Below are 24,340 nucleotides of genomic sequence, written 5' to 3' on the forward strand. Positions count from 1 at the left end.
CAAATCAATAGGCCAAGACCTTGATCTTAAGGCTTGCTCTTGTGAACTTATGTATGTAGCAGAGAAGCTCAGCCTACCTATAGGCATGCCTAAGGGTTACTTGTGAAGGATCTCTTTTGTTGCTCACATGTGACCTCACTCTCTATAAGCACAATTGTACAAGGAAAATCCCATTGCCTTCTCCCCTACATGGGACATAATGTCTAGGGGTGAAAGTCTCCCTGGCAGGATGGGAGATAATTCCCAGGAATGAGCCTGGCCCTGGCACTGTGGGATCAACAATGCCATCCTGGTCAAAAGGGAAAAAAGAAGTATAATGTGCCAGTTTGAAAGTATTACGTACCCCAGAAAAGCCATGTTTTAATCCTGATTCCATCTTGTCAAAGCAGCCATTTGTTTCAACCCTGATTTAATAATGTAGGTTGGAATGGTTTGATTAGATTATCTCCTTAGAGGTGTGGCTCATCCAATTGGGGATGTTCACTTTTGTTTAGATGAAGGTGTGACTCCACCCATTCCAGGTGGGTCTTCATTAGTTTGCTGGAATTTTTTTTAAAGAGGAAACATTTTGGAGAAAGCTGAGAAACAACAGAGCCTAGAGAAATGACATAAGCCTCAGAGATGACAGAAAATTCACAGCAGAGCTGACACAGGTGCGGACATGTGGAGAACAGAGACACGGAAGCATGGAGACACTTGCAGCCCAGCAGAAGCTGCCAGGACATGTTAGGCAAGCCAGAACCTGGAGACAGTCAAGGACTGCCAAGAGATGAAAACCAGCCCTGGAGAAGTCAAGTAGGGAACCTCCACAGGAACAGAGGCTGAAAGCCACAGAGCCCAGGAGCAAGGGACGAGAAGATGCGAGACACAAGACTTCTCAGCTGACAGTGGTGTTCCAGACCAACTGGCCTATCTTAAGTAAATGCAAGTTGCTGCCTTAATTTAGACACTTTCACTTCCTTGGAACTGTAAACTTGTAACTTATTTAATTCCCATTTTTAAAAGTCATTCCAGTTTTGGTACATCGTATTCCAACAACTAGCAAACCAACACATACAACAAATAAGGTAGTGGTGGCCGAGAGAGTACAAACAGAATCCAGAGACAACTCTGGAGATCACTATTATGCAACCTTCAGTTAGACAATGCTACCTACAATAGCTTGACAAACCCCAACTAAACCATTCCTGCCAAACCTAAAGAATATCTAGGGCATTATATAAAATTCTACAAAGATTCCACGCACTAGGGTAACTTTACAGGAACCTACAACCTCCAGATGGGTCCCTGGACCAGATAAATCCTGAAATAAGAGGGACAGGCCTCTCCAGAAAACTAGGTCCATCAACAACCCCTTCTAACATGAAGAAGTTACAAAGGGCATAGCCTAAATACCCATAAAGAGTGGGAGAAAGATCGAAGGTGATGGTAGAGTTATATAAAGAAGGTAGGGTTTGGGTGGCTCTCCAACCACCACCGTGCCCTCTCCGCCTTCACCGGCTTCTCCGCCACCGGCCTCGACAGCCTTGCCACCCTCACCTTTCCTCCTCCAGAACAGCTACTGGGGGAGTGGAGACAATACAGAGCAGCTCCCGGAGCCAAGACGGAGATCAAAGGGACGGCGTACCCCATCCTGGAACGGCTGACTGTCTGGGAGAACCAGCTCCGGTGAGATTACCGAGGGGCGCGGGCTTTCCCGGGTGGGACGGTAAGCGGCCGGAGTCCCTCCCTTCCTCCTTCCCAGGCCAGCTGGGAGAATTGGACAGGCGGTCCCCTTGGGCCGCGGCGGCTGGCGCCCCCACCATGCGAGGCCCCCCAGACCAACTGAGAGAGTTGGGTCGGAAATCCCCAGACAGAGGAGAACAGTGATCGGGGGGTCCCTTCCAAACACGTGACTCCCCGGTCCGGCTGGGAACAGTGCACTCTCCCAGGCTGCGACAGCTGTCGCCCTCCCGCCACGCTTGGCGGACCGAGCCGACTAGGTAATTCGCCCGGCGATCTCCCGTGCAGCGGCAGCCGGCGACCATCCCCGCGTTCGGATCCCCGGGTCAGCTGGCACTCTTCCAAGACGCTTCGGCTGCCGAACCTTCCCTACGGCAAGAATTTTCCAGAGTTAAAGGACCCACAGCAACTTTCACTGGTGGAACCCGTAGACAAACGTGTGCCACGAGCACCACCTACTGGGCAGGATAAGAAAAACAGAACCCAGAGATTCACAGAAAAATCTTTCAACCTGTTGGGTCCAACACCCAGGGAAATCTGACAAAATGCCCAGACGCCAGCAGAAGATAACGGATCACGCTCAGAAATCTGAAAATATGGCCCAGTGAAAGGAACAAACCAATAGTTCAAATGAGATACAGGAGCCGAAACAACTAATGCTGAATATACGAACAGAAATGAAAAACCTCTTCAAAAATGAAATCGAGATCCAAGATGGCGTCTTAGTAAGGTACATGCGTCTTAGTTCCTCCGACTCCAAATCAACTAATAGGTGAACAGAAACAGTACAAAACAACTCCCGGGGCTACAGCAGGGAATGGACACCCAGCGTAACCAAGACTGGGCTGGCTAGTCTGACTGCGAAACTCAGCTGCGGTGAGTGAGATCCCCAAGCGGCGGGTGATTTCCCGAGCAGCCGCAGCTGCGGCGGTCCGAGCTAATCCCTCTCTCCTTCCGGGGCTGGCTGAGAGACTCAGAGAGACAAGCTTCCCAGCCAAGGCGGCCGGCGCCACACTTTTGCGGGCGGCTTCGAGTCCGCGACTACAAGTCTCGGATCAGAGGGCTATCCAAAGTCTGAGCTGGCAAGTCTGATTGCGAGACTTGGCTGCGGCGAGACCCCCGAGCGGCCGCAGCTGCGGTGGTCCGAGCTAATCCCTCCCTCCTTCCGGGGCTGGCTGAGAGACTCGGAGAGACAAGCTTCCCAGCCAAGGCGGCCGGCGCCACACTTTTGCGGGCGGCTTCGAGTCCGCGACTACAAGTCTCGGATCAGTGGGCTATCCAAAGTCTGGGCTGGCAAGTCTGATTGCGAGACTTGGCTGCGGCGAGACCCCCGAGCGGCCGCAGCTGCGGCGGTCCGAGTTAATCCCTCCCTCCTTCCCGGGCCGGCTGAGAGTATCGGAGAAGTAAGTTCCCCAAGCCGAGGCAGGCGGCGCCCTTCTTTTGCGGGCGGCTTCGAGTCTCGGCGTTAAGTCCGCGGCTACGAGTCCCGGATCAGAGGGCTATCCAAAGTCTAGGCTGGCTAGACAGACTGCGAGACTCGACTGCAGTGAGACCCCCGAGCGGCGTGCGATCTCCCGATCAGCGGCAGCTGCGGTGGTCCGAGCTACTCCCTCCCCCCTTTCCGGGCCGGCTGAGAGTATTGGAGAAGCAAGTTTCCCAAGCCGAGGCAGGTGGCACCCCTCTTTTGCGGGCGGCTTCGAGTCTCTGCTTCGAGTCCGCGGATACGAGTCTCAGATAGGAGGACTATCCAAGCCGCGGAAGCACCCCCCCCCACGGGAGGCTTCCTGGTCCGGTGGGGAATCCCCCAGGCCCGCTGCGGCCCGCAACCAGCCACAGGGTCCCCTCAAGCCGCGGCAGCTGACGCCCCCACCACGCGCGGCCCCTGAACCAATGGAGAGATTTGGATCCGAAAGCACCAGGCCACGGAGATCGGTGACTGGGGGAGACCCATTCCAAACACTTGAGACAAACGTGTGCCACGTGCGCCACGTACTGGGCAAGATAAGAAAAACAGATCCCAGAGATTTCACAGAAAAATCTTACAACCTTGCTGGGTCCAACACCCAGAGGAACCTGAATAAATGCCCAGACGCCAGCAGCAGAAGATAACTGTCCACGCTCAAAGGATTGAGAATATGGCCCAGTCAAAGGAACAAACCAATAGCTCAAATGAGACACAAGAGCTGAGACAACTAATCCTGAATATACGAACAGAAATGGAAAACCTCTTCAAAAATGAAATCGATAAATTGAGGGAGGACATGAAGAGGACATGGGCTGAACATAAAGAAGAAATAGAAAAACTGAAAAAACAAATCGCAGAACTTATGGAAGTGAAGGATAAAGTAGCAAACATAGAAAAAATAATGGATAGTTACAATGATAGATTTAAAGAGACAGAAGATAGAATTAGTGAATTGGAGGATGGAACATCTGAATTCCAAAAAGAAACAGAAACTATAGGGAAAAGAATGGAGAAATTTGAACAGGGTATCAGGGAACTCAAGGATAATATGAACCGCACAAATATACGTGTTGTGGGTGTCCCAGAAGGAGAAGAGAAGGGAAAAGGAGGAGAAAAACTAATGGAAGAAATTTTCACTGAAAATTTCCCAACTCTTATGAAAGACCTAAAATTACAGATCCAAGAAGTGCAGCGCACCCCAAAGAGATTAGACCCAAATAGGCGTTCTCCAAGACACTTACTAGTTAGAATGTCAGAGGTCAATGAGAAAGAGAGGATCTTGAAAGCAGCAAGAGAAAAACAATCCATCACATACAAGGGAAACCCAATAAGACTATGTGTAGATTTCTCAGCAGAAACCATGGAAGCTAGAAGACAGTGGGATGATATATTTAAAATACTAAAAGAGAAAAACTGCCAACCAAGACTCCTATATCCAGCAAAATTATCCTTCAAAAATGAGGGAGAAATTAAAACATTCTGAGACAAAAAGTCACTGAAAGAATTCGTGACCAAGAGACCAGCTCTGCAAGAAATACTAAAGGGAGCATTAGAGTCAGATACAAAAAGACAGAAGAGAGAGATATGGAAAAGAGTGTAGAAAGAAGGAAAATCAGATATGATATATATAATACAAAAGGCAAAATGTTAGAGGAAAATATTATCCAAACAGTAATAACACTAAATGTCAATGGACTGAATTCCCCAATCAAAAGACATAGATTGGCAGAATGGATTAAAAAACAGGATCTTTCTATATGCTGTCCACAGGAAACACATCTTAGACCCAAAGATAAACATAGGTTGAAAGTGAAAGGTTGGGAAAAGATATTTCATGCAAATAACAACCAGAAAAGAGCAGGAGTGGCTATACTAATATCCAACAAATTAGACTTCAAATGTAAAACAGTTAAAAGAGACAAAGAAGGACACTATATACTAATAAAAGGAACAATTAAACAAGAAGACATAACAATCATAAATATTTACGCACCGAACCAGAATGCCCCAAAATACGTGAGGAATACACTGCAAACACTGAAAAGGGAAATAGACTCATATACTATAATAGTTGGAGACTTCAACTCACCACTCTCATCAAGGGACAGAACATCTACACAGAAGATCAACAAAGAAATAGAGAATCTGAATATTACTATAAATGAACTAGACTTAATAGACATTTATAGGATATTACATCCCACAACAGCAGGATACACCTTTTTCTCAAGTGCTCATGGATCATTCTCAAAAATAGACCATATGCTGGGTCACAAAGCAAGACTTAACAAATTTAAAAAGATTGAAATCTTACACAACACTTTCTCGGACCATAAAGGAATGATGTTGGAAATCAATAATAGGCAGAGTGCCAGAAAATTCACAAATACGTGGAGGTTCAACAACACACTCCTAAACAACGAGTGGGTCAAAGAAGAAATTGCTAGAGAAATTAGCAAATACCTCGAGGCGAATGAAAATGAAAACACAACATATCAAAACTTATGGGACGCAGCAAAGGCAGTGCTAAGAGGGAAATTTATTGCTCTAAATGCCTATATCAGAAAAGAAGAAAAGGCAAAAATTCAGGAATTAACTATCCATTTGGAAGAACTGGAGAAAGAACAGCAAGCTAACCCCAAAGCAAGCAAAAGGAAAGAAATAACAAAGATTAGAGCACAAATAAATGAAATTGAAAACATGAAAACAATAGAGAAAATCAATAAGGCCAGAAGTTGGTTCTATGAGAAAATCAATAAGATTGATGGGCCCTTAGCAAGATTGACAAAAAGAAGAAGAGAGAGGATGCAAATAAATAAGATCAGAAATGGAAGAGGAGACATAACTACTGACCTCACAGAAATAAAGGAGGTAATAACAGGATACTATGAACAACTTTACGCTAATAAATACAACAATTTAGAGGAAATGGACGGGTTCCTGGAAAGACATGAACAACCAATTTTGACTCAAGAAGAGATAGATGATCTCAACAACCAATCACAAGTAAAGAAATCGAAGCAGTCATTCAAAAGCTTCCTAAAAAGAAAAGTCCAGGACCAGACGGCTTCACATGTGAATTCTATCAAACATTTCAGAAAGAATTAGTACCAACTCTCCTGAAACTCTTCAAAAAAATCGAAGTGGAGGGAAAACTACCTAACTCATTCTATGAAGCCAACATTACCCTCATACCAAAACCAGGCAAAGATATTACAAGAAAAGAAAACTACAGGCCGATCTCTCTAATGAATATTGATGCAAAAATCCTCAATAAAATTCTAGCAAATCATATCCAACAACACATTAAAAGAATTATTCATCATGACCAAGTAGGATTCATCCCAGGTATGCAAGGATGGTTCAACATAAGAAAATCAATTAATGTAATACACCATATCAACAAATCAAAGCAGAAAAATCACATGATCATCTCAATTGATGCAGAGAAGGCATTTGACAAGATTCAACATCCTTTCCTGTTGAAAACACTTCAAAGGATAGGAATACAAGGGAACTTCCTTAAAATGATAGAGGGAATATATGAAAAACCCACAGCTAATATCATCCTTAATGGGGAAAAATTGAAAACGTTCCCCCTAAGATCAGGAACAAGACAAGGATGTCCACTATCACCACTATTATTCAACATTGTGTTGGAGGTTCTAGCCAGAGCAATTAGACAAGAAAAAGAAATACAAGGCATCCAAATTGGAAAGGAAGAAGTAAAACTATCACTGTTTGCAGACGATATGATACTATACGTCGAAAACCCGGAAACATCCACAACAAAACTACTAGAGCTAATAAATGAGTACAGCAAAGTAGCAGGTTACAAGATCAACACTCAAAAATCTGTAGCATTTCTATACACTAGCAATGAACAAGTGGAGGGGGAAATCGAGAAACGAATCCCATTTACAATTGCAACTAAAAGAATAAAATACCTAGGAATAAATTTAACTAAAGAGACAAAAGACCTATACAAAGAAAACTACAAAAAACTGCTAAAAGAAATCACAGAAGACCTAAACAGATGGAAGGGCATACCGTGTTGATGGATTGGAAGACTAAATATAGTTAAGATGTCAATCCTACCTAAATTGATTTACAGATTCAATGCAATACCAATCAAAATCCCAACAACTTATTTTTCAGAAATAGAAAAACCAATAAGCAAATTTATCTGGAAGGGCAGGGTGCCCCGAATTGCTAAAAACATCTTGAGGAAAAAAAACGAAGCTGGAGGTCTTACGCTGCCAGACTTTAAGGCATATTATGAAGCCACAGTGGTCAAAACAGCATGGTATTGGCATAAAGATAGATATATCGACCAATGGAATCGAATAGAGTGCTCAGATATAGACCCTCTCATCTATGGTCATTTGATCTTTGATAAGGGAGTCAAGCCAACTTACCTGGGACAGAACAGTCTCTTCAATAAATGGTGCCTAGAGAACTGGATATCCATATGCAAAAGAATGAAAGAAGACCCATATCTCACACCCTACACAAAAGTTAACTCAAAATGGATCAAAGATCTAAACATTAGGTCTAAGACCATAAAACAGTTAGAGGAAAATGTAGAGAGATATCTTATGGATCTTACAACTGGAGGCCGTTTTATGGACCTTACACCTAAAGCAAGAACACTGAAGAAGGAAATAAATAAATGGGAGTTCCTCAAAATTAAACACTTTTGTGCATCAAAGAACTTCATCACGAAAGTAGAAAGACAGCCTACACAATGGGAATCAATATTTGGAAACGACATATCAGATAAAGGTCTAGTATCCAGAATTTATAACGAGATTGTTCAACTCAACAACAAAAAGATAGCCAACCCAATTACAAAATGGGAAAAAGACTTGAATAGACACCTCTCAGAGGAGGAAATACAAATGGCCAAAAGACACATGAAGAGATGCTCAATGTCCCTGGCCATTAGAGAAATGCAAATCAAAACCACAATGAGATATCATCTCACACCCACCAGAATGGCCATTATCAACAAAACAGAAAATGACAAGTGCTGGAGAGGATGCGGAGAAAGAGGCACACTTATCCACTGTTGGTGGGAATGTCAAATGGTGCAACCACTGTGGAAAGCAGTTTTGCGGTTCCTCAAAAAGCTGAATATAGAATTGCCATACGACCCAGCAATACCATTGCTGGGAATCTACTCAAAGGAATTAAGGGCAAAAACTCAAACAGACATTTGCACACCAATGTTCATAGCAGCGTTATTTACAATTGCAAAGAGATGGAAACAGCCAAAATGTCCATCAACAGACGAGTGGCTAAACAAACTGTGGTATATACGTACGATGGAATATTATGCAGCGTTAAGACAGGATAAACTTATGAAGCATGTATTAACATGGATGGACCTAGAAAACATTATGCTGAGTGAGTCTAGCCAAAAGCTAAAAGACAAATACTGTATGGTCCCAATGATGTGAATCGACACTCGAGAATAAACTTGGAATATGTCATTGGTAACAGAGTTCAGCAGGAGTTAGAAAAAGGGTAAGATAATGGGTAATCGGAGCTGATGGAATACAGACGGTGCAACAGGACTAGATACAAAAACTCAAAAATGGACAGTACAATAATACCTAATTGTAAAGTAATCATGTTAAAATACTGAACGAAGCTGCATCCGAGCTATAGGTTTTTGTTTTGTTTTGTTTTGTTTGTTTTGTTCTTATTATTATTACTTTTATTTTTTTCTCTATATTAACATTCTATATCTTTTTCTGTTATAATGCTAGTTCTTCTAAACCGATGCAAATGTACTAAGAAACGATGATCATGCATCTATGTGATGATGTTAAGAATTACTGATTGCATATGTAGAATGGTATGACGTCTAAAAAAAAAAAAAAAATGGTTAGCACAATACTGCCTAATTGTAATGTAATTATCTTGGAACGCTGAATGAAGCTGCATCTGATCTATAGTTTTTTGTTTCTTTGTTTTGTTTTTTTTTCTCTTATATATTTTTGTACTTTTTATTTTTATTTGTGTTTTCTCTCTGTGTTATCACTTTATTTCTTTTTCTGTTGTAGTGCTATTTCTTTCTCTAAATCGATGCATATGTACTGAGAAATGATGACCATACACCTATGTGATGATATTAAGAATTACTGATTGCATATGTAGAATGGATTGATTTCTATTGTTGTGTTAGTTAATTTTTTTAATTAATAAAAAAAATAATAATAATAATAATAAAAATGAAATCGATAAATTGAGGGAGGACATGAAGAAGACATGGGCTGATCAAAAAGAAGAAATAGAAAAACTGAAAAGTGAAGGATAAAGTAGAAAAGATGGAAAAAACAATGAATACCTACAATGATAGATTAAAACATAGAGAAGATAGAATTAGTGATTTGAAGGATGGAACATCTGAATTCCAAAAAGAAACAGAAACTATCCAGAAAAGAATGGAAAAATTTGAACAGGGTATCAGGGAACTCAAGGACATTGTGAACCGCACAAATATATGTGTTGTGGGTGTCCCAGAAGGAGAAGGGAAGGGAAAAGGAGGAGAAAAACTAATGTAAGAAATTATCACTAAAAATTTCCCAACTCTTATGAAAGACCTAAAATTACAGATCCAAGAAGTGCAGCACATCCCAAAGAGATTAGACACAAATAGGCATTCCCCACGACACTTACTAGTTAGAACGTCAGAGGTCAAAGAGAAAGAGAGGATCTTGAAAGCAGCGAGAGAGAAGCAATCCATCACATACAAGGGAAACCCAATAAGACTACGTGTAGATTTCTCAACAGAAACCATGGAAGCTAGAAGACAGTGGGATGATATATTTAAGTTACAAAAAGAGAAAAACTGCAAACCAAGACTCCTATATCCAGCAAAATTGTCCTTCAAAAATGAAAGAGAAATTAAAACATTCTCAGACAAAAAGACACTGAGAGAATCTGTGACCAAGAGACCAGCTCTGCAAGAAATACTAAAGGGAGCACTAGAGTCAGATACAAAAAGACAGAAGAGAGAGGCATGGAGAAGAGTGTAGAAAGAAGGAAAGTCAGATCTGATATATATAATACAAAAGGAAAAATGGTAGAGGAAAATATTATCCAAACACTAATAACTCTAAATGTTAATGGACTGAAATCCCCAATCAAAAGACATAGACTGGCAGAATGGATTAAAAAACAGGATCCTTCTATATGCTGTCTACAGGAAACACATCTTAGACCCAAAGATAAATACAGGTTGAAAGTGAAAGGTTGCAAAAAGATATTTCATGCAAATAACAACCAGAAAAGAGCAGGAGTGGCTATACTAATACCCAACAAATTAGACTTCAAATGTAAGACAGTTAAAAGAGACAAAGAAGGACACTATATACTAATAAAAGGAACAATTAAACAAGAAGACATAACAATCATAAATATTTACACACCAAACCAGAATGCCCCAAAAGACGTGAGGCATACACTGCAGTCACTGAAAAGGGAAATAGACACATCTACCATAATAGTTGGAGACTTCAAATCACCACTCTCATCAATGGACAGAACATTTAGACAGAGGATCAATAAAGAAATAGAGAATCTGAATATTACTATAAATGAGCTTGACTCAACAGACATTTATAGGACATTACATCCCACAACAGCAGGATACACCTTTTTTTCAAGTGCTCATGGATCATTCTCAGAGATAGACCATATGCTGGGTCACAAAGCAAGTCTTAACAAATTCAAAAAGATTGAAATCATACACAACACTTTCTCAGATCATAAAGGAATGAAGTTGGAAATCAATAATAGGCAGAGTGCCAGAAAATTCACAAATATGTGGAGGCTAAAAAACACACTCTTAAACAACAAGTGGGTCAAAGAAGAAATTGCAAGAGAAATTAGTAAATACCTAGAGGCGAATGAAAATGAAAACACAACATATAAAAACTTATGGGATGCAGCAAAGGCAGTGCTTAGAGGGAAATTTATTGCCCTAAATGCCTATATCAGAAAAGAAGAAAAGGCAAAAATGCAGGAATTAACTGTCCACTTGGAAGAACTGGAGAAAGAACAGCAAACTAATCCCAAAGCAAGCAAAAGGAAAGAAATAACAAAGATTAGAGCAGAAATAAATGAAATTGAAAACATGAAAACAATAGAGAAAATCAATAACACCAGAAGTTCGTTCTATGAGAAAATCAACAAGATTGATGGGCCCTTAGCAAGATTGACAAAAAGAAGAAGAGAGAGGATGCAAATAAATAAGATCAGAAATGGAAGAGGAGACATAACTACTGACCTCACAGAAATAAAGGAGGTAATAACAGGATACTATGAACAACTTTACGCTAATAAATACAACAATTTAGATGGAATGGACGGGTTCCTGGAAAGACATGAACAATCAACTTTGACTCAAGAAGAAATAGATGGAGACTTCCGGAGAAGATGGCGGCTTAGTAAGACGCGCGGATCTTAGTTTCTTCTCCAGGACAGCTACTAGGGGCGTAGAAACGATACAGAACAGCGCCCAAAGCCACAACAGTGATAAAAAAGACAGCGTACCCCATCCTGGAACGGCTGGCTGGCTGAGAGAAGCCACTCGGGTGAGATCGCCGACGCGCACGGGCTTCACCGGGTGGGGCGGCAAGTGGCCGGAGTCACTCCCTTCCCCCTTCCCGGGCCGGCTGGGAGAATTGTAGAGGTGGTCCCCAGAAATAGCGGCGGCTCGTGCCCACACCACGCACGGACCACTGGACCAACTGAGAGAATTGGATCGGAAATCCCCAGGCCACGGAGAACGGTGACGCGTGGGGGAGGCCCCTTCCAAACCCGTGACTCCCCGGGAACGTGCACTCTCCCGGGCGGGCCGCTGCAGTTGGCGCCCTCCCGCCACGCTTGTCGCCCGGGCGACTAGGAAATTCGGACGGGCGCTTTCCCGGGCTGCGGCGGCCAGCAACCCTCCCCGCGTTCGGACCCTGGGCCGGCTCGAACTTGTCCGAGCCGCTTCGGCTAGCGAACCTCCCGGACGGTGAGAGTTTTCCAAAGTTAAAGGACCCACAGCACCTTTTACTGGTGGGACCCGCAGACAAACGTGTGCCACAAGCGCCACCTACCGGGCAGGATAAGAAAAACAGAACACAGAGATTTCACAGAAAAATGTTCCAAATTTTGGATCCAATACCCAGGGAAATATGTCTAAATGCGCAGACGCCAACAAAAGATAACGGATCACGCTCAAATAATTGAAAATATGGCCCAGTCAAAAGAACAAACCAACAGTACAAATGAGATACAAGAGCTGAGAGAACTAATGCTGAATATACGAACAGAAATGGAAAACCTCTTCAAAAACGAAATCGATAAATTGAGGGAGGACATGAAGAAGACATGGGCTGAACATAAAAAAGAAATAGAAAAACTGAAAAAACAAATCACAGAACTTATGGAAGTGAAGGACAAAGTAGAAAAGATAGAAAAAACAATGGATACCTACAATGATAGATTCAAAGAGACAGAAGATAGAATTAGTGATTTGGAGGATGGAACATCTGAATTCCAAAAACAAACAGAAAATATCGGGAAAAGACTGGAAAAATTTGAACAGGGTATCAGGGAACTCAAGGACAATATGAACCACACAAATACACATGTTGTGGGTGTCCCAGAAGGAGAAGAGAAGGGAAAAGGAGGAGAAAACCTAATGGAAGAAATTTTCACTGAAAATTTCCCAACTCTTATGAAAGACCTAAAATTACAGATCCAAGAAGTGCAGCGCACCCCAAAGAGATTAGACCCAAATAGGCGTTCTCCAAGACACTTACTAGTTAGAATGTTAGAGGTCAAAGAGAAAGAGAGGATCTTGAGAGCAGCAAGAGAAAAACAATCCATCACATACAAGGGAAACCCAATGAGACTATGTGTAGATTTCTCAGCAGAAACCATGGAGGCTAGAAGACAGTGGGATGATATATTTAAGTTACTAAAAGAGAAAAACTGCCAACCAAGACTCCTATATCCAGCAAAATTGTCCTTCAAAAATGAGGGAGAAATTAAAACATTCTCAGACATAAAGTCACTGAGAGAATCTGTGACCAAGAGACCAGCTCTGCAAGAAATACTAAAGGGAGCACTAGAGTCAGATACAAAAAGACAGAAGAGAGAGGCATGGAGAAGAGTGTAGAAAGAAGGAAAATCAGATATGATATATATAATACAAAAGGAAAAATGGTAGAGGAAAATATTATCCAAACAATAATAACACTAAATGTTAATGGACTGAATTCCCCAATCAAAAGACATAGAATGGCAGAATGGATTAAAAAACAGGATCCTTCTATATGCTGTCTACAGGAAACACATCTTAGACCCAAAGATAAGCATAGGTTGAAAGTGAAAGGTTGGGAAAAGATATTTCATGCAAATAACAACCAGAAAAGAGCAGGAGTGGCTATACTAATATCCAACAAGTTAGACTTCAAATGTAAAACAGTTAAAAGAGACAAAGAAGGACACTATATACTAATAAAAGGAACAATTAAACAAGAAGACATAACAATCATAAATATTTATGCACCGAACCAGAATGCCCCAAAATACGTGAGGAATACACTGCAAACACTGAAAAAGGAAATAGACACAAATACCAAAATAGTTGGAGACTTCAATTCCCCACTCTCATCAATGGACAGAACATCTAGACAGAGGCTCAATAAAGAAATAGAGAATTTCAATATTACAATAAATGAGCTAGACTTAACAGACATTTATAGGACATTACATCCCACAACAGCAGGATACACCTTTTTCTCAAGTACTCATGGATCATTCTCAAAGATAGACCATATGCTGGGTCACAAAGCACGTCTTAACAAATTTAAAAAGATTGAAATCATACACAACACTTTCATGGATCATAAAGGAATGAAGTTGGAAATCAATAATAGGCGGAATGCCAGAAAATTCACAAATACCTGGAGGCTCAACAACACACTCTTAAACAACAAGTGGGTCAAAGAAGAAATTGCAAGAGAAATTAGTAAATACCTCGAGGCAAATGAAAATGAAAACACAACATATCAAAACTTATGGGATGCAGCAAAGGCAGTGCTAAGAGGGAAATTTATTGCCCTAAATGCCTATATCAGAAAAGAAGAAAAGGCAAAAATGCAGGAATTAACTGTTCACTTGGAAGAACTGGAGAAAGAACAGCAAACTAATCCCAAAGCAAGCAAAAGGAAAGAAATAACAAAGATCAGAGCAGAAATAAATGAAATTGAAAATATGAAAACAGTAGAGAAAATCAATAAGACCAGAAGTTGGTTCTATGAGAAAATCAATAAGATTGATGGGCCCTTAGCAAGATTGACAAAAAGAAGAAGAGAGAGGATGCAAATAAATAAGATAAGAAATGGAAGAGGATACATAACTACTGACCTCACAGAAATAAAGGAGGTAATAACAGGATACTATGGACAACTTTACGCTAATAAATACAACAATTTAGATGAAATGGACGGGTTCCTGGAAAGACATGAACAACCAACTTTGACTCAAGAAGACACAGATGACCTCAACAAACCAATCACAAGTAAAGAAATTGAATTAGTCATTCAAAAGCTTCCTAAAAAGAAAAGTCCAGGACCAGATGGCTTCACATGTGAATTCTACCAAACGTTCCAGAAAGAATTAGTACCAATACTCCTCAAACTCTTCAAAAAAATTGAAGTGCAGGGAAAACTGCCTAATTCATTCTATGAAGCCAACATCACCCTCATACCAAAACCAGGCAAAGATATTACAAAAAAAGAAAACTACAGACCAATCTCTCTAATGAATATAGATGCAAAAATCCTCAATAAAATTCTAGCAAATCGTATCCAAAAACACATTAAAAGAATTATACATCATGACCAAGTAGGATTCATCCCAGGTATGCAAGGATGGTTCAACATAAGAAAATCAATTAATGTAATACACCATATCAACAAATCAAAGCAGAAAAATCACATGATCATCTCAATTGATGCAGAGAAGGCATTTGACAAGATTCAACATCCTTTCCTGTTGAAAACACTTCAAAAGATAGGAATACAAGGGAACTTCCTTAAAATGATAGAGGGAATATATGAAAAACCCACAGCTAATATCATCCTCAATGGGGAAAAATTGAAAACGTTCCCCCTAAGATCAGGAACAAGACAAGGATGTCCACTATCACCACTATTATTCAACATTGTGTTGGAGGTTCTAGCCAGAGCAATTAGACAAGAAAAAGAAATACAAGGCATCAAAATTGGAAAGGAAGAAGTAAAACTATCACTGTTTGCAGACGATATGATACTATACGTCGAAAACCCGGAAAAATCCACAACAAAACTACTAGAGCTAATAAATGAGTACAGCAAAGTAGCAGGTTACAAGATCAACATTCAAAAATCTGTATCATTTCTATACACTAGTAATGAACAAGCTGAGGGGGAAATCAAGAAACGAATCCCATTTACAATTGCAACTAAAAGAATAAAATACCTAGGAATAAATTTAACTAAAGAGACAAAAAACCTATATAAAGAAAACTACAAAAAACTGCTAAAAGAAATCACAGAAGACCTAAATAGATGGAAGGGCATACCGTGTTCATGGATTGGAAGACTAAATATAGTTAAGATGTCAATCCTACCTAAATTGATTTACAGATTCAATGCAATACCAATCAAAATCCCAACAACTTATTTTTCAGAAATAGAAAAACCAATAAGCAAATTTATCTGGAAGGGCAGGGTGCCCCGAATTGCTAAAAACATCTTGAGGAAAAAAAACAAAGCTGGAGGTCTCACGCTGTCTGACTTTAAGGCATATTATGAAGCCACAGTGGTCAAAACAGCATGGTATTGGCAGAAAGGTAGATATATCGACCAATGGAATCGAATAGAGTGCTCAGATATAGACCCTCTCATCTATGGACATTTGATCTTTGATAAGGCAGTCAAGCCAACTCACCTGGGACAGAGCAGTCTCTTCAATAAATGGTGCCTAGAGAACTGGATATCCATATGCAAAAGAATGAAAGAAGACCCATCTCTCACACCCTATACAAAAGTTAACTCAAAATGGATCAAAGATCTAAACATTAGGTCTAAGACCATAGAACAGATAGAGGAAAATGTTGGGAGATATCTTATGGATCTTACAACTGGAGGCCGTTTTATGGACCTTACACCTAAAGCAAGAACACTGAAGAAGGAAATAAATAAATGGGAGTTTCTCAAAATTAAACAATTTTGTGCATCAAAGAACTTCATCAAGAAAGTAGAAAGACAGCCTACACAATGGGAGACAATATTTGGAAATGACATATCAGATAAATGTCTAGTATCCAGAATTTATAAAGAGATTGTTCATCTCAACAACAAAAAGACAGCCAATCCAATCACAAAATGGGAAAAAGACTTGAACAGACACCTATAGAAGAGGAAATACAAATGGCCAAAAGGCACATGAAGAGATGCTCAATGTCCCTGGCCATTAGAGAAATGCAAATCAAAACCACAATGAGATATCATCTCACACCCACCAGAATGGCCATTATCAACAAAACAGAAAATGACAAGTGCTGGAGAGGATGCGGAGAAAGAGGCACACTTATCCACTGTTGGAGGGAATGTCAAATGGTGCAACCACTGTGGAAGGCATTTTGGCGGTTCCTCAAAAAGCTGAATATAGAATTCCCATACGACCCAGCAATACCATTGCTGGGAATCTACTCAAAGGACTTAAGGGCAAAGACACAAACGGACATTTGCACACCAATGTTTATAGCAGCGTTATTTACAATTGCAAAGAGATGGAAACAGCCGAAATCTCCATCAACAGAAGAGTGGCTAAACAAACTGTGGTATATACATACGATGGAATACTATGCAGCTTTAAGACAGGATAAACTTATGAAGCATAACATGGATGGACCTAGAGAACATTATGCTGAGTGAGTCTAGCCAAAAACTAAAGGACAAATACTGTATGGTCCCACTGATGTGAACAGACATTTGAGAATAAATTTGGAATATGTCCTTGATATCAGAGTCCAGCAGGAGGTAGAAACACGGTAAGATAATGGCCAATTGGAGTTGAAGGGATACAGACGGTGTAACAGGACTAGATACAAAAACTCAAAAATGGACAGCACAATAATACCTAATTGTAAAGTAATCAGGTTAAAACACTGAATGAAGCTGCATCTGAGCTATAGGTTTTTGTTTTGTTTTGTTTTGATTTTACTATTATTACTTTTATTTTTTTTCTCTATATTAACATTCTATATCTTTTTCGGTTATGTTGCTAGTTCTTCTAAACCAATGCAAATGTACTAAGAAATGATGATCATGCATCTATGTGATGATGTTAAGAATTACTGATTGCATATGTAGAATGGTATGATCTCTAAATGTTGGGTTAATTTCTTTTTTTCCATTAATTAAAATAAAAAAAAAAAAGAGAACGGGTAATTGGAGCTGAAAGGATACAGACTGGACAACGGGACTGGATATAAAAACTCAGAAATGGACAGCACAATACTACCCAATTGTAATGCAATTATGTTAAAACACTGAATGAAGCTACATGTGAGGTATAGGTTTTTTGTTTTTTTTTTTTTCTTTCTATTATTGTTTTAATTCTTATTCTGTTGTCTTTTTATTTCTTTTTCTAAATCGATGCAAATGTACTAAGTAATGATGAATATGCAACTATGTGATGTTATTAAGAATTACTGATTGTACATGTAGAATGGAATGATTTCTAATTGTTTTTTGTTTTTTGTTTGTTTGTTTGATTTTGTTTTTTTTGTTTTTTACTATTATCACTACTTTTATTTCTTTTCTCTATATTAACATTTTATATCTTTTTCTGTTGTGTTGCTAGTTCCTCTAAACCGATGCAAATGTACTAAGAAACGATGCTCATGCATCTATGTGATGATGTTAAGAATTACTGAGTGCATATGTAGAATGGTATGATTTCTAAATGTTGTGTTAATTTCTTTTTTTTTCTTTCCGTTAATAAAAAAATTAAAAAATAAAAAAAAGAAGGTAGGATTTAACAAATGAGTAAGATTGCTGAATCACGATATTGATATTTCTTTAAGTCTCTAGTATCTTAGAGCAGCTAGAAATAAAAACCTAAAACTGTGGAATTGTAACCCATTCCAAACTCTGAAATCTGTTCACAACTAATTGTTGTGATGTGTTTTGAAATTTATTGCTTTTGTGTATATATTATTTTTCACAATAAAAGAAAAAAAAAGTCTATTGTGTATTGATAATGTATAGCTACATGATGATATTGTGAAGCGTGCATTTCAGATGAGTTCATGGTATGTGCAATTTATATAGAGAACTAAGACTGATATACGAATTAAAACTGTCAAAGAAAAATCAATAATAATATATTAAATTCCAAAAACAAAATGCAATGCATACCATATGGGATCTAAGAATGGAAGAGAAAAGAAAGGCTCAAAAAGATATTACTGAATCAAAAATAAAAATTGCATTACAGAATGTAAGCTTTATTTTTAGGTTGAATTTCTTGAAGATGGTGGGTGTACTTAAAGATATTTACATGGGTGAATGTCCCTGTTCATAGGAAATATGCATGGAAGTGTTGTGATCAGTGAGTATGATGTATGCAAGCATCTCTGAAATGTTTAACAAATGGATGGATGGATGGACGGATGGAATGAAATGGCAACATGCTAGAATTGGTAGATCAAGGTATTGCAGAAGATGGTAATGGTGGGGTTATGCTGAATTTCTTTGTACAGGGTTTATATTATTTTTACAAACTGTCTCATAAGTTTGACATTGTTTCAAAATTAAGAAGAAAACAGAATGAGATGCCATTTCAAATGCACTAGAATAGCAACTATTATTGTCAAAGAAAAATAAGTGTTGGAGAGGATGTGAAGAAATAGGGATGCTCATTCACTGTTGTTGGAAATATAAATTCGTATCAGAGATTGTCGAAAACAATTTACAAGTGTAGAATTACCATATCACCAGGCAATCCCACCTCTAGTTATATGCCCAAGAGAATTCAGAGCAGGGACCCAAACAGATATTTGCACAACAATGTTCTTAGTGCCAATATTCACACTTGTCAAAAGAAGGAAGAACTCTAACTGTCCATTAACAAAATGGGGTATAAATTAAACAATAGAATATTATTCAACCATAACATTTACTGAAGTTCTGATATATGCAACAACTCGAATGAACCTTCAAGATATTAGCTTGCATAAAATAAGCCAGACACAAAAGAATAAATATTGTATGATCTCACCAATATGAAATAGTAAGAATAAGCAAATTCACAGAGCCAGAAAATTGAATACAGGTTACCTAGGCCTGGGGTGGGGGTAAGGAATGTTAATGTAAAGATTAATTGGTGAAGAATTTCTGTTTGGGATTACAGAAATGTTTTGGTAATGGATTTAACACAACATTAAATGGGGTGACACTACTGAATTGTGTATTTAAACGTGGTTGAAAGGGGGATTTTTAGATTTTATATACACTTATTTCTAAAATAAAATTACAAAAAAACAACAAGAAGATAGCCAACCCAATTACAAAATGGGAAAAAGACTTGAACAGACACCTCTCAGAGGAGGAAATACAAATGGCCAAAAGACACATGAAGAGATGCTCAATGTCCCTGGCCATTAGAGAAATGCAAATCAAAACCACAATGAGATATCATCTCACACCCACCAGGATGGCCATTATCAACAAAACAGAAAATGACAAGTGCTGGAGAGGATGCGGTGAAAGAGGCACACTTATCCACTGTTGGTGGGAATGTCAAATGGTGCAACCACTGTGGAAGGCAGTTGGGCGGTTCCTCAAAAAGCTGAATATAGAATTGCCATACGACCCAGCAATACCATTGCTGGGAATCTACTCAAAGGAATTAAGGGCAAAAACTCAAACAGACATTTGCACACCAATGTTTATAGCAGCGTTATTTACAATTGCAAAGAGATGGAAACAGCCAAAATGTCCATCAACAGACGAGTGGCTAAACAAACTGTGGTATATACATACGATGGAATATTATGCAGCTTTAAGGCAGGATAAACTTATGAAGCATGTAATAACATGGATGGACCTAGAGAACATTATGCTGAGTGAGTCTAGCCAAAAACTAAAAGACAAATACTGTATGGTCCCAATGATGTGAATCGACACTCGAGAATAAACTTGGAATATGTCATTGGTAACAGAGTTCAGCAGGAGTTAGAAACAGGGTAAGACAATGGGTAATTGGAGCTGAAGGGATACAGACTGTGCAACAGGACTAGATACAAAAACTCAAAAATGGACAGCACAATAATACCTAATTGTAAAGTAATCATGTTAAAATACTGAATGAAGCTGCATCCGAGCTATAGGTTTTTGTTTTGTTTTGTTTTGTTTGTTTTGTTCTTATTATTATTACTTTTATTTTTTTTCTCTATATTAACATTCTATATCTTTTTCTGTTATACTCCTAGCTCTTCTAAACCGATGCAAATGTACTAAGAAACGATGATCATGCATCTATGTGATGATGTTAAGAATTACTGATTGCATATGTAGAATGGTATGATTTCTAAAAAAAAAAAAAAAAAAAAAATGGTCAGCACAATACTGCCTAATTGTAATGTAATTATGTTGGAACGCTGAATGAAGCTGCATCTGAGCTATAGTTTTTTTTTGTTTTTTTTTCTTTTTCTCTTACATATTTTTGTACTTTTTATTTTTATTTGTGTTTTCTCTCTGTGTTATCACTTTACTTCTTTTTCTGTTGTCGTGCTATTTCTTTCTGTAAATCGATGCATATGTACTGAGAAATGATGACCATACACCTATGTGATGATATTAAGAATTACTGATTGCATATGTAGAATGGATTGATTTCTAATGTTGTGTTAGTTAATTTTTTTTAATTAATAAAAAAAAATTACAAAAATAAAACAGGAATATGCAACAAAAACCATGAACCCTAATGTATACTATGGGCTATAGTCAATAGTATAACTGTAATAATACTGCTTCATAAATGTGTACAAAGTGTTAATAATAAATAGGGAAATCTGTGTGTGTGTGTGTGTGTGTGTGTGTGTGTGTGTGTGTGTGTGTGAGAAAGGGTAAATGGGAACTCTGCATGATTTTTCTAGAATTAATCAAATAAAATTTTTTTTTAAAGTAAATGATTTTGAGTTGTGCTTGGGATATGGCGCAGCTAGACATTGGACGGCATTGCCAGGTGGAGCACTGTCAGCATTGGGGTGATTGGGGAGTCCTCGACCCGGGTCTGCAGGACACCAGACCATGCTCTACCTCCACGAGTGGTGGAACAGCTGAGGGGAGGCCACAGGGCCTGGGTGGGGTCTGAGGACCCAGGAACACCAAAGCAGGGAGTTACATGGCTGTTTTGGGTAACTGTAACCAATGAGAGACTAAAGCATGCATGCCTTACCCATGTTCATTCAAAAACTGTGCTGAGGGCGGGCCGCGGTGGCTCAGCGGGCAAAGTGCTTGCCTGCCATGCCGGAGGACCTCGGTTCGATTCCCGGCCCCAGCCCATGTAAAAAACAAACAAACAAACAAAATACAATAAAACAAGAAAATGTTTAAAGATGTTTCCTTTCCTTCCTTCTATCCTTCCTTCCTTCTCTCTGTCTTTCCTTCCCTTCCTCCCTCTCTCTTAAAAAAAAAAAAAAAAAAAAAAAAAAAACTGTGCTGAAAGAGCTTGTGCCAGTTATATGTCCTTATTGTGAGAAGATTTTTTGCCTAAGCCATCATCATCAGTCAGGTCATGAATGTGAAAAATTGGAAATCCCTCAGCCTTGTATGGCTGCCACTTGGAAACTTGTTAAAAGCATTACTGATTCCAAAGCAGGACAGAAAGTGAGTAAGTGACAGAAAGGTGAAAAAATAGCGAAGCAGCCGCAAAGGTTGTATTGCTGATGGGGATAAATCATTGCCATATACAGAAAGAATATACTTTCAGGTTTTCTTACCTAAAGGAAGCAAAGAAAAGTGCAAACCAATGTTCTTTTGCCATGAAGCATTGGAAAGGTCAAAGATTTTGTAGCTTCTTTAGCCAGTCTTAAAAATAACAATAACAAATCAATAGCTGAGAAATAAAGACTATGTCATATTACTTCAAGAGAAGACTTATCCTTGGATCATACTTTGGAAACATGGATTGCTAATGTGGACTATCCTTTATATAATGGTGGAAGTATTATATTGGAATATCTTAATGATGAGGAACAATTCTTAAAAAATGTTGATTTTTACTTGGAAGAGTCACTCAAGGATTCAAACCAGAAGTCATAAGAAAACTATATACATGGTTAAGACAATTTCTTTGAATATAATTACTTCATTATTTTTAGAAGTTGCTTTTCAATTTATTTTCATTGTCATAAAATTATATTATCATTTTTCTATTAAATGTTATTTGCTTTTGTGTTTTGAAGTTTTTATGAACTGTTGCTCTTTTATCAGCACATTTTTGTATTTATTCAGCTTTTACTAGGTTATGGTATTAACAACAAAAGTGTATTTCTGATTTGTTTAATGGCAGCTTTTTGTTGGCTGTGACCCTGCTCAATGTCATCTTTACTCCAGAATCTATGCTGAAGGAACAGCCCTTTTCCAGGACATGCCCATTCTTATGGCAGGGAAAGAAGGAGATGGCAAACACTGACTGGTTCTTAGAAGACTCATGTATCACTTTTTTTTTTTTTTTTTTTAGTAAGTCACAAGGACAAGCCTAACATCATACGGCCAAGAATTAAAGTCTTACTTATGTCACAATATATACATTGAAGTTTGTACATGAATGGTGGAAATTTAGAGATAATCTCATTCAGTTTTCTAAGATTTTGAATGAAGAATCCGACGCCCAGGGAGGGAAATGAATTTCTTGGTACCAATTTACTGCTCCGGGGCAAATCCTTGATAAAATATAGAGCCCTGCCCAGTCATATTTACCTTTTTGTCTATGAATAAATTACACATAGGAATGGAGTAGGCTAACTTAACTACAGTTTCTCTTTCTTTATGAAAGCAAAATGTATGTCAAAAGTCCTCCCTCTCTCAGCCAACTCTGCAGATAAACTCACGACCCTCCCCACTATGAGGGACAAGATTCCCAGGAGTGTGTCACCCTGGCAACATGGGACCTGACTCCCATGGATGAGTGTGGCTTTGGCATTGTGCAATTGAGAATGCCTTCTTGACCAAAAGGGGGAAAAGAAATGAAACAAAATAAATTCAGTGGCTAAGAGATTTGAAATAGAGTCAAGAAGTCATTCTGGAGGTTATTATTGTGCATTCCATAGATATTTCTTCTTAGTTTCTAGTGTATTGGAATAGCTACGAGGAAATACCTGAATCTGTTGAACTGTAATTCAGAAGACTGAATTCTTAATGATGATTGTATATATATATATATCTTTTATTGTATGACTCTGATTGTGAAAACTTTGTGACTGATGCTTCTTTTATCCAGTGTATGCACAAATGAGCAATAAAATAAAGACAAAAATAAATAAATAATAGGGGGGATAAAGCATTTGGGATGTTTTGGGTGTTCATTTTCATTTTTTTTCTTGAAGTAATGAAAATATTCTAAAATTGATGGTGGTGATGAATGTACAAACATGATGATATGGTGAGCCACTGATTGTATACTTTGGATGAATTATTTGGTATGTGAGTATATCTAAAAAAATTGCTTTTTAAAACATGTATGCCAAAAGTAATTGTACTTTACCCACAAATTCAAATTAATACTCCTGACTGATGTATTTCTTCTATACCCAACAAAGTATTTTTTATATAAAAGAAATGGAAGATATTTCTATTTGCTCTTCGTCTAATTTCTATTATAATTGTCATGGACATGACTTTAATTTTTATTAAAAGAACAAACTCAGAAAAAAAAAGTAAATGATTTTCTATTTGGATTTTCTATGTGGTGAGGCTGTGTTATCTCTTGGGAACAATGATATTATCTAAAATTGAGAGGAAAAAATTAAATGACTAATAAAGATGAGAACTGGTTGAGCTCTCATAGATATGAAAGAAATGTAAA

The 24,340-nt window shown here is 38.6% G+C and overlaps 1 protein-coding gene and 1 pseudogene across 6 annotated transcripts in view; one reads left to right on the forward strand and one right to left on the reverse strand.

The window, feature by feature from the left end:
- The window catches only part of KDM4C (lysine demethylase 4C), a 596,944-nt gene that overhangs the window by 274,696 nt on the left and 297,908 nt on the right, over positions 1-24,340 (reverse strand). The window lies entirely within an intron of this gene.
- Positions 21,464-22,575, forward strand: LOC143675100 (AN1-type zinc finger protein 1 pseudogene; annotated as a pseudogene).

The sequence above is a fragment of the Tamandua tetradactyla genome, chromosome 2 (genome assembly GCF_023851605.1).
Source record: "Tamandua tetradactyla isolate mTamTet1 chromosome 2, mTamTet1.pri, whole genome shotgun sequence".
Taxonomy (NCBI): Eukaryota; Metazoa; Chordata; class Mammalia; order Pilosa; family Myrmecophagidae; genus Tamandua; species Tamandua tetradactyla.